The sequence below is a fragment of the Scardinius erythrophthalmus genome, assembly GCF_964197995.2.
Source record: "Scardinius erythrophthalmus genome assembly, chromosome: 3".
Taxonomy (NCBI): domain Eukaryota; kingdom Metazoa; phylum Chordata; class Actinopteri; order Cypriniformes; family Leuciscidae; genus Scardinius; species Scardinius erythrophthalmus.
In genome coordinates this window covers 48,424,111-48,434,782 of record NC_138223.1, presented here as the reverse complement: position 1 = coordinate 48,434,782, position 10,672 = coordinate 48,424,111, and positions in this window count along the sequence as shown.

Sequence of the window (10,672 nt, the reverse complement as noted above, 5' to 3'; positions counted from 1 at the left end):
TTATATATTTAAACCGGAAATTAAATAAAGTAAATCTGGTTAGTTTTAAGTGAAGCTGGTGATAAGTGTACGGCCATGCGTTTCACCTTTTTGTTTGGCAAAATGACATCAGCAGAGGTCAAATCTTGACATCAAATTGACATCAACACTTTGACGTCAATTTGATTTTCATTTTTGACCAATTTCTTGACGTAATTTTGACATCAATTTGATGTCAAATTGACATCAAATGCCCACTGTGGAGCTTCGGTGGGAGTGCAGGCGAAAGCTTCAGGTTGATCAATGCTGGCTGGAGCTTCAGGTCTCCTCACCACACCTCTCTCCAGCCACTGGTGGTTGCAACAATGGTGACAAGAAAAACAAAGAAGCTTGGGAATCAAGGATGAGTTTGTATTATATATGAAGCCACCCATCATGCATTGCAGCATGAAGCTTTTTTGTTTTGATTGTCACCATTGTTGTGATTCATATGCAAAATATTGATGTCTGAGTGTGACTGCATGTTCATCTTAATCCAAATATGTTATGTTCATGATGGTTATTCACTTTTGGTATTATTGATCATTAAATAACATGTATGATTTTCTGTGATGATATTATAATCTAGTCTTTATTTATTTCACGCTAACGTTTTTTTTTTTTGAGAATTAACAGAGGTTTAGAATGTTTTAGTTGATGTTTTATTTAAAATAATTAAGTTTGATGATCAGGGTTCGCTTTAGTTGTGCTCTTGACCAGAAGTGTTAAACATTAGTTTTTCTCTGGCTGCTGATAGGAATCCAAGAGAAACTCAAATCAGATGATGTTGGTCCCTTTAGTGATGATTGTCATCATGTAATGGCCTGATTTATTGATACTATTTAAGATCTGATTATATTTATATTGATCTGATTAAGTTGTTAAATGTTGTGTTGTAAATTTCCCATGCCAAAGCTGTGCTGTGATACTCTGAAAGATTTTATAAAGTTATTATACAAAACTTTTTTGACAGGATCATATAGACACAGACAACAATGGTGACTATGAAAGAAATTCAGCTCAACTTTGAAATCATCACAAAACCAGCTAAAGTCACAAAAAGCTTTGTTGATTGTCACCATTGTTGAGATTCATATGTTGATTGTAGATGTCACTATACTGCTAAAAAAAAAAAAAGAAAAAAAATTGTAGAATATATATTGTTTTTTAATTGCAGATTAACAAATTGTTATAATGCTGGTGCCACAATAGCACAACGGTCATTTGAAAAATTGTTATATTAAACATAGCCTACTCTATATGTTTCATAAACTCCACTAATGTAATCAGAGATTTGATTCTAAATCACATGAGTAAATCAGGTCACCATACACAGTAAAAACCCCAGTGTTAAATCAACACTGCTCAGAGCACATATGGTCCCACTCTACAGAGTGTTAAAATTAACACTGAAGCAGTGTTGAAGTTAATGAGATAATTAAGTGATTAATTAAGTGATGATTGGCCATTAGTGGTGACACCTGATGATAACAAGCAGACTCACTGAAGGAAAGTGAAACAAGAACAGAAAAAAGAGAAACACAAGAACTACTGACTTCGAGCCATTATTGCACTTATTATTTTACCAGTTTGACTTTATTTCTGTCATACATCTACACACGGTCTTATTTAGATTTAACAGAAATTTAGATGGTAATGTTTTATGGAATGTTTCGTTTCATGTCACCATTATGGTGGTCAGTGGTTGCTTTAGTTGGGCTCTTGACCCTTTCCTTTTTAACATTAGTATTTTTCTGGCTGCTCCAACTCTGTGTTTAAAGAGCATATGTGTTGTGGCAAGAATAATTATGACTTTGGCTGTGTTTCCTGAAAGCATTGCAAGCCTAATTTCATCGTACAGACCATTTGTTGCAGTTGGTCTGTTATTAAGTTAGGCTTAAGATGCTATTGGAAATGCAGTCCTGGTTATGATTTGATGATGAAATTACTAGTGGCCTGATTCAATGATGGCATCCATCATTACAAACTGATCATCCACATGTTTTATTAATCTTTCACAATAGTAGTTACTTCCAGCAATGTTTTAATGATCTGGAAATTTTACAATCACACAAAGACATCAAGAATCTACATATGAATCTCAACAATGGTGACAATCAAACAAATGCTTCATGTTGCAGTGCATGATGGGAGCCACCAATCAGAACGCATCAATGGCTGACATCATGCATTGCAGCATGAATAAATTATGCAGCTGAATTGTCCTGTAATTTCCATTGTCTGCTTTTATTTTGCTATTGTTTTGTTCTGACTTTAGTAGCTTGTTTTGTGATGTTCAGAGTTGATCTGTTTGTCACTAGTTTGTGTATTGTCACCATTGTTGTGATGCATATGCTGATTCTTGATGTCTGTGCGTTTAAACACAAGAACTTTTTAGCACAAAGTATTTTCAAAATTTTTCCTATTGCTGTTGGATCTCAAACTGTAGAATCTCAGGACTAGAATCACTAATACTAAAACGAGACATCAAGCATATAGTCAAAGATTTAGACTCTGAATTAGTGAATCAGGTCACTACATATTCTGAGCAGGTCATGTTTTCTCTTATAGTAACAAATGTGCTTTATAAACACAATGATGGAACAGTCAGAGAAAAAACTGATATTAACAAAATGAAAAGTGTCAAGAGCCCAACTAAAGCAAACACTGACCACCATAATGGTAACTTGAAAAGAAAAATTCCATAAAACATTACCGTCTAAACTTCTGTTGAATCTCAAGAACTTTTGTCGATGTATGACAGAAATAAAGTCAAACTGGTAATAATAAGTGCAACAATGTGTAATGACTCAAAGTCAGTTGTAGTTCTTGTGTTTCTCTTTTTTCTGTTATTGTTTTTTATCTTTCCATCAATGATTCTGCTTATTAACATCAGGTGTCACCACTAATGTCCAATCATCACTTAATTAATCACTTAATTATCTCATTAACTTCAACACTGCTTCAGTGTTAACTTAATTACCTCATTAACTTCAACACTGCTTCAGTGTTAATTTTAACACTCTGTAGAGTGGGACCATATGTGCTCTGAGCAGTGTTGATTTAACACTGGGGAATTTACTGTGTATGATGACTATAACATCACCAATTAGTGACTAAAATCATCTGGTGAGATAAATATGTATCAAATAAACAGTTAAAGCAGCCAGTGAAAAGGTAATGTTAATAATTCAGTTTTAAAATGCCAAGATTTGTTAAAATTAACATTGTTGATTATTGCTAATACTTTATTAATAAAAAATAACTTTTTTTGGTCAAAGATAAAATTAGTGAATTTTTGTACTTTATGATGTTTAAAACTATAGACCTCTCACCATCTTTGTTTCAGGCTTTCTATGCAACAAATTATGTGTTTTGGTTAACAATGTTATTAAGACCAACTAACGTAAAAACGTTAAGAGTCAAATTGCCCAACTAAATTAAATGCAACACTGTTCACCATAATGGTGATTTTAAACATCAACATCTAAACCCCTATTAATTCTCAATAAGAACTTCTGTAGACGTCTGACAGAAATAAAGTCAGTCTGGTTAGTAATAAGTGAAGCTGGTAATGCTGTTTGTGGAGTTGTTTAATCCTCCTCTGCTGAGATCTTCACAGATTTAATGTCTTCTTTTCTCTTCAGTTGATTTCATCTAAGGCTGTGTCTGAAGTCAGTTGTAGTTCTAGTTTCTCTTTCCTTCAGTGATTCTGTTTGTTAACAGCAGGTGTTCATCACTAATGCTCAATCATCACTTTATTAATCAATTAATTATCTTGTTAACTTTAACACTGCTTCAGTGTTACACAGCAAAATCCCCAGTGTTAAATTAACACTTCTCAGTGTACTTATAGATATAGGTCCAACTAAAGGGTGTTAGAAATTAACACTGAAGCAGTGTTGAAGTTAATGAGCAGTGTTGGGAGTAACGCGTTACAAAAGTAATTAATTACTGTAATGCATTGCTTTTTGCTGTAACACGGTAATGTAAGGCATTACAGGGGGAAAAAAAATTATATTTTACTCGGTACAAATGTCAGTAACGCGCGTTACAAGCATTGTTAGTTAACCTGAAATAAAGTGGTAGTTTTTTTTTCCTTCATACAAATTCGCCAAAATCACCGCGAGATCAGCAGAGGAGAAACGTCCGCGCAAAATGTTTCACTCCGTTTCAATGGCAACTCTGCGCCGCGGCCGCTCCAGTGTTTGAAAAATAGACAGTATGGGTTTGAAAGCGACTTGAATGTTCAAAGTTCACGCGCACGGCCATTGATTAAACCACGTCAAAATCATGCAAGCTCAGTCGGATACCACATCAGCTTCTACTGGATGTGTAATGAGCTAATTGAGCATCATAAGCTACATTTAGATTGCCAAATCCATATTTGCAGTTATTTGGGTGAGAGTAACTTAAAAGTAATGCAATAGTAGTGTAATGCCTTACATTTTAAATACAGTAATATTGTAATGTAACAAATTACTTTGAAATGACAGTAACAAGTAATAAATAACGCATTACAGTTTCGAAGTAACTTGCCCAACACTGCTAATGAGATAATTAAGGGATTAATTAAGTGATGATTAGACATTAGTGGTGACACCTAATGTTAATGAGCAGAATCGTTGAAGGAAAGAGAAACACAATTTCGAGCCATTACACATTATTGCACTTATTATTACCAGTTTGACTTTATTTCTGTCATGCACACTCAAAAAATGTTGGCTATGTTTGGCTTTAATTCACTTTTTTATGTCAACAGGTTCCACATAACTAGGTTAAACTACTTAAACTCGATTATTTGTTTTGGTTGAATGTAAAAATATTAATTTTAGGATAATTGATCTTAATTAACTTAATTGTTTTGGACAAAATTGAGACTGTTAACCTTATTCAACTAAACGGCATTGGATTAACCTTATGTAATTAAGTTAATTGAAATAAATAATGTTACCAAATCCAACATAACCTAGTAACGTGGAACCTGTTGACATAAAAAAGTTTATTAGCATTTTTTATAGCCAAATAAATGCTGAGCTAATTTAACACTGTTTTTTTTTTTTTTTTTTTTTTTTTTTTTTTTTTTTGCTTTGTAGTGTGTCTAAAGGTCTTGATTAGCTTGTCCAGATGTGTTTATTTATGTTATTTATTTATTTATTTAATTTATTTATTTAGCTAAACTCTGCAGGACAGTGGCATATCCAGAAACAAATCCCTCCAGAAACATCATGTCAGAGTGATTTCTGAAGGATCATGTGACACTGAAGACTGGGATAATGATGCTGAAATATCAGCTTTGATCACAGAAATAAATTATATTCTAAAGTATATTCAAAAAGAAATTGTAATAATATTTCACAATATTACATTTTTTTTTCCGTATATATTTGATCAAATAAATGCAGGCTTGATGAGCATAAGAGACTCCTTTCATGGCATTTTTTTATTATTTTTTTTATTTCCATGTAATTGCAAGAACGAAAAAAAAGGGTATTATTTGTAATGTGAAACTAATGTGATATTAGGGATTATTTTTTTGCCCCAGGGTTACACCCCTTATAGTCTGGGGTTTATTTTAACCCTTTATTCAGTACAGTTTATGGCTACTGTACTGGGGCGTTGGCGATATGTGCTGTAAGGACTATTTTACACCAGGGTTTCCCTTTATACAGTACAGCTTATTGCAACTGTACTGGGGCGTTAGGACCCACTCAGGCCTCAGGTTGATCAGACCTGTGCTCTCTCTAACACCTCTTCCAGCAGCGACCCAGTCTTCCAGAGGTCTCCCATCCAGATAAAGACTGGGCTCAACCCTCCTGAGCTTCAGTGGGAGTGCAGGCGAAAGCTTCAGGTTGATCGCTGCTGGCTGGAGCTTCAGGTCTCCTCACCACAGCTCTCTCCAGACACTGGTGGTTGCAACAATGGTGACAATAAAAACAAAGAAGCTTGGGAATCAAGGATGAGTTTGTATTATATATGAAGCCACCCATCATGCATTGCAGCATGATGCTTTTTTTTGTTTTGATTGTCACCATTGTTGTGATTCATATGCACAATCTTGATGTCTGAGTGTGACTGTTTGATCAATTTAATCCAAATATTTTACGCTCATGATTTTTATAAATTTTTAGGTGTTTATTCTATCCATGAACTCATCCAGCTGATTTCACTAATTAGTTCTATCTGTCCCATGAATTTGCAAATTGCTCCTCGCCTCTACTCAATCACACCAGTATACTTCATTTACTTTGTTTTGTGTATACGTGTACTATGAGTTTTGCACACAGATGTGTTTTCTCTCTTTGGCCAGGTGAGGGAGCCACATCATCTGACAAATCTTTTCTGCTCATTTTTTGTTTAAAAAAAAATCTTGTAAAAACTTTCTAAGTGTCACCTCACTTCCTGTCACCATGGAGACACATAACTAGTCTCTCTATAGCTCTTTAAAACATCAGCATAATAGGAATAACCATTTTCTCTGCCAAACAGCCTTGTGTTTGACGTACTGTACACTGATAAAAAATGATTTTGTGGTGAAGTAAATACTACAGAAAAATAAAAGCATTTAATTTACATGAAAAAGTTAGTTAAGGCAAGAATAATAAAAAAAGGAAGTAAATTCTTTATTAGTACTCAATTCAAGCATGTAGAAATGAAAGCGTAAATATTAACGTTATAAAACCCATCATGCACTGGGCCTTGAATAATTAATAAGGTTGATTTGTCACTGTATTTACAGTGTTTTATCATTGCTTTTGTTGTTAGGATTAGTAACTTGCCATTTTGTGACATTGGAGTTTGTTTTCTACTCAAAATGACACATTCAAACACAAAACCAACTATCAAATGTTACCGTCATTGTGTATTGTCTACCTAGTATTGAGGTCTCTGTGTTCACAAAAGGTATAATTCCTTATGGCGTCTCACACAATATCTATTATTTTTATTATTTAAATGTTTTTAGGTAAAACACATGTTGGTTTAGAAGTGTGGTTTAGTTCAGTATTATATTTTTGGAGTGAAATGTGTTTCAAAAGAAACTTCACCTAAATAGATACTATTCAACCTTTTAATAGCCAAGTTAAAATGACTCATTTTCTTTGTTACTTTCACTTAACTTAGTTAAGTAGTTTACTTAAAAATATGCGTGCAAAAATTTGCCAAATAAAAATTAAGTAAATTTACTCATTGTTTTTTTTTTTCAGTGTAGCCTACAATGTGTAGATGAAAAGATTTACAGTGAAATTTAAATGTATGCAGATTCCCTCACTGCAATAATATAATATGCAAAGTAACTCATGCATATCTTATCCCATCTTAAAGAGAGATTGCAGATCGATTAATAAACAGTTTATCAGTCGCATAGTGGCATCCAGAGCATTTTTACGTTCTCCATGAGAACATCAACAACGACTGTTGAGATTTGAGGGTTGATGTGTGTTAAAGCTCCAGAGAAGCAGATATATTTGGGTTTTCACTCATCAGTTTGGTTCCCATAATCTGGGCTCTCTTGAGAAGCAGAGAGGATGTGAGAACGCCTCGCAGAAACACACGTGTATTAAACATACAGTCATATCTCTGATCAGATTTTGAGGATAGAGTCTCTGATTTCATGCCTACATTGTTTATAACTGCATGCTGGTTAATAAATCATAGAAAATGAGCAAACACTGGCACTCAATTTCTCCCGAATATACTGAATGTATTTAAATTAATGATTGGTTGGACATTCTTGAGTCCTTTAGTGTCCAGTACTTTCGCCATGGAAAAATGTTGTCTCTTTTCTTTCATTCCCTTTAAAACTAGCCTGGAAATCCAGACGTAAATCTGAAAGATTAATGGTCTGGCGTCGACTAATGAAAATCGGCCAGCTCGAGGGGCGGCACCAGGCATGCGTTTGAAAATCTCACTGCACGCTATTGGATAACACTACGACCAATCACAACAAGCCCCATACACTTGCTAACTGGTAGATTAGACTATCCGTATCCGGTCGGCAAAACAGCAATAACGTCCTTCTTGCAAAGGAACAATTCGAGCGGCGTCTTCTGTTCCTCTTTCAGGGAAAAATCCAAGTCTAACTCGTTCATTGTAGCGGCCAAAGCCGTTTCAAACAACTGGTATTCATCCATAGCCATCTTGCAATGTTTACTAATGACTTCAACATCACGATGTCGTCATCTCTTTAGCTCGCCTCTGGCCCGCCTATATCAGATAACCCGATGTGATTGGTGCAGCTCCGATACAAGGGCATATTTAATGAGCATCAGAGTAACTCGTTGAGAAAATTCTATTTGTGCTCTTGTGAAATCTCTGGATTTCCATGGTACTTTAAACATGATTTTGTCACAAATTTATCATAATTTCTTTAAAAATCATCAGCTCTAGCAAATGTTGATATTATGCTTATTTAGAAGAAATCAATATTCAGTAACATGATTGATTTAACTGCACTGACACTACACTGCACTGTTAGACCTTACCGGGTTTTTTTACAGTAAAATACTGGCAACACTGTTGCCAGTAAAATACTGTTAATTGTACAGTTCTTTACTGTAATCTAGTTTGTTTCTGTAAAAATGCACTAAATTATAGTTAACTAATTACACTTGCAGAAACCGACTGCCTTAAATTGACCATCTGTCATTTAAACGTATTAACTAAAATTTATAATGCATTAATAATGTGAGCAAAGTATTACTGTGAACTTCTTTCATTTGAGACCACTAAAAAACTATTGTACATAAAAAGATTTCCACTGGACCAGCAACTACACAGTCACCGCCTGTTAAATAAAGCAACATGCAGCAAATCATCAATGTTTGTAGATCTTCTCCTGGACTGAAGCTCAGGCTCTTCTCTTCAGCACAATGGTGACCCAAAAAACTAGATTTTACAGTAAACTACTGGCAACAGTGTTGCCAGTATAAACCTGTTTTATAACTTACAGATTATTACTGTTAAAATACATTTTGTGGGTGTGTCTTTTTTATCTTACACAGTTAACCCTTTCAACCCCTCAGGGAAATCCACACTACGAGTAAAAAGTAGCGATGCAGTGAGATAATTAAGGGAATATGTAAGTGATTGTAAACAGAATCACTGAAGAAAAGAGAAACACAAGAACAGAAAATAGAGGAACACAATAACTACGACTGACTTCCAGCCATTACACATTATTACACTTATTATTAACCAGTATGACTTTATTTCTGTCATACAGAAGTTGTTATTGAGATGTTTAATTGAAAATGTTTGGTTTGAAGTTACCGTTATAGAGATCAGTGCTTGCTTTAGTTGGGATGCTGATGCTAAAATAATAGTTTTTCTTTTGCTGCTTAAGCTGTGTTTTTGCAAGTCACACTTGTGCACACACAGTTTATGAATGACTGCAGTTATAATGATTATGATGACAACATCATCATATTGCCTGTTCATTCACTAAGGAATTCATTCTCACTTATTCAGAGTTTAATCCTCAATCAAAAGTGTTACATTACCACCACTGTGAAAACGCAGCAATAAGAAACAATGACTCTTTTTTTTTTTAACACATGATGCATAACCAGAGAAACAGAGCTACACTGTGTTTTAGAAACACAGAGATATCACAATTTAGCACATTAATCTCAACAATGGTGGCAATATTTCTTTTTTATTATTATTATTATTATTATTCATGCAGCAGTGCATGCTGGGAGTTTTATATTATCCTGGAACCCAGCATGCATTGCGACATGAAACTTTTCACCATTGTTGAGATTCATATGCTGATTGTTGATATCTGTGTGTGTCTGAGTCAAGCAGGAGTAAAATAAAATTGAATGCACTATATGATTACAATATTCTTCAGAAGACCTGATTACAGAAATATTGATTTCATTTTGTAGATTCACATATATGCTAAATATGAGATAACTATAATTTCAATTATTATATACAGAAAAGATCAGAGAAACAGACATGTCCAGGATGATTGTGACATCATCACAAAATCCAAAAACACCTGATCATCTTCCTCTTGACTTTTTCTTGCCATATCAAATGTGTTTTATAAACTCACCGTTACAGCAGTCAGAGAGAGATGAAAGGTAAGAAGTTCAGGGACAAGAGACCAACTAAAGCAAGTACTGATCTCCATCATGGTGACAACAAATTTTATTAATAACTAAATCTCTGTTAATTCTCAACAAGAACTTTTGTACATGTATGAAAGAAATAATCGTAAACTGGTTTGTAAACTGTTTTCACACTCAGTGTTCCTGGAAGTCAGTTGTAGTTTCTGTGTTTCTCTTTTTTCTGTTCTTGATTCTCTGTCCTTCAGTGATTCTGCTTATCAGGTGTTCATCAGTGTCTCAGTTCACTCACTTCTTTTCATTCAAGTGGACTATATTGGTGAACTAATGTAGGGAATAGTGAATGAGGGTATAGGGTGTGATTGGGAAAACAGCCTCTGAGTGTCGACTTTGAGCACTGTTAATTCACAGTATATTCCTGTAGGCTACTTTTATTTTCTACGGTATATTACTGTTTTAATGGAAAATGGTATAATATTGTCAGAATTTTACAGCAAGGGTTAACAGTGTGCAAAAAGAGATCAAAAACAACACATGTGACTGTGTATATAGCATTTTGACACGTGTTGTGTAGATTT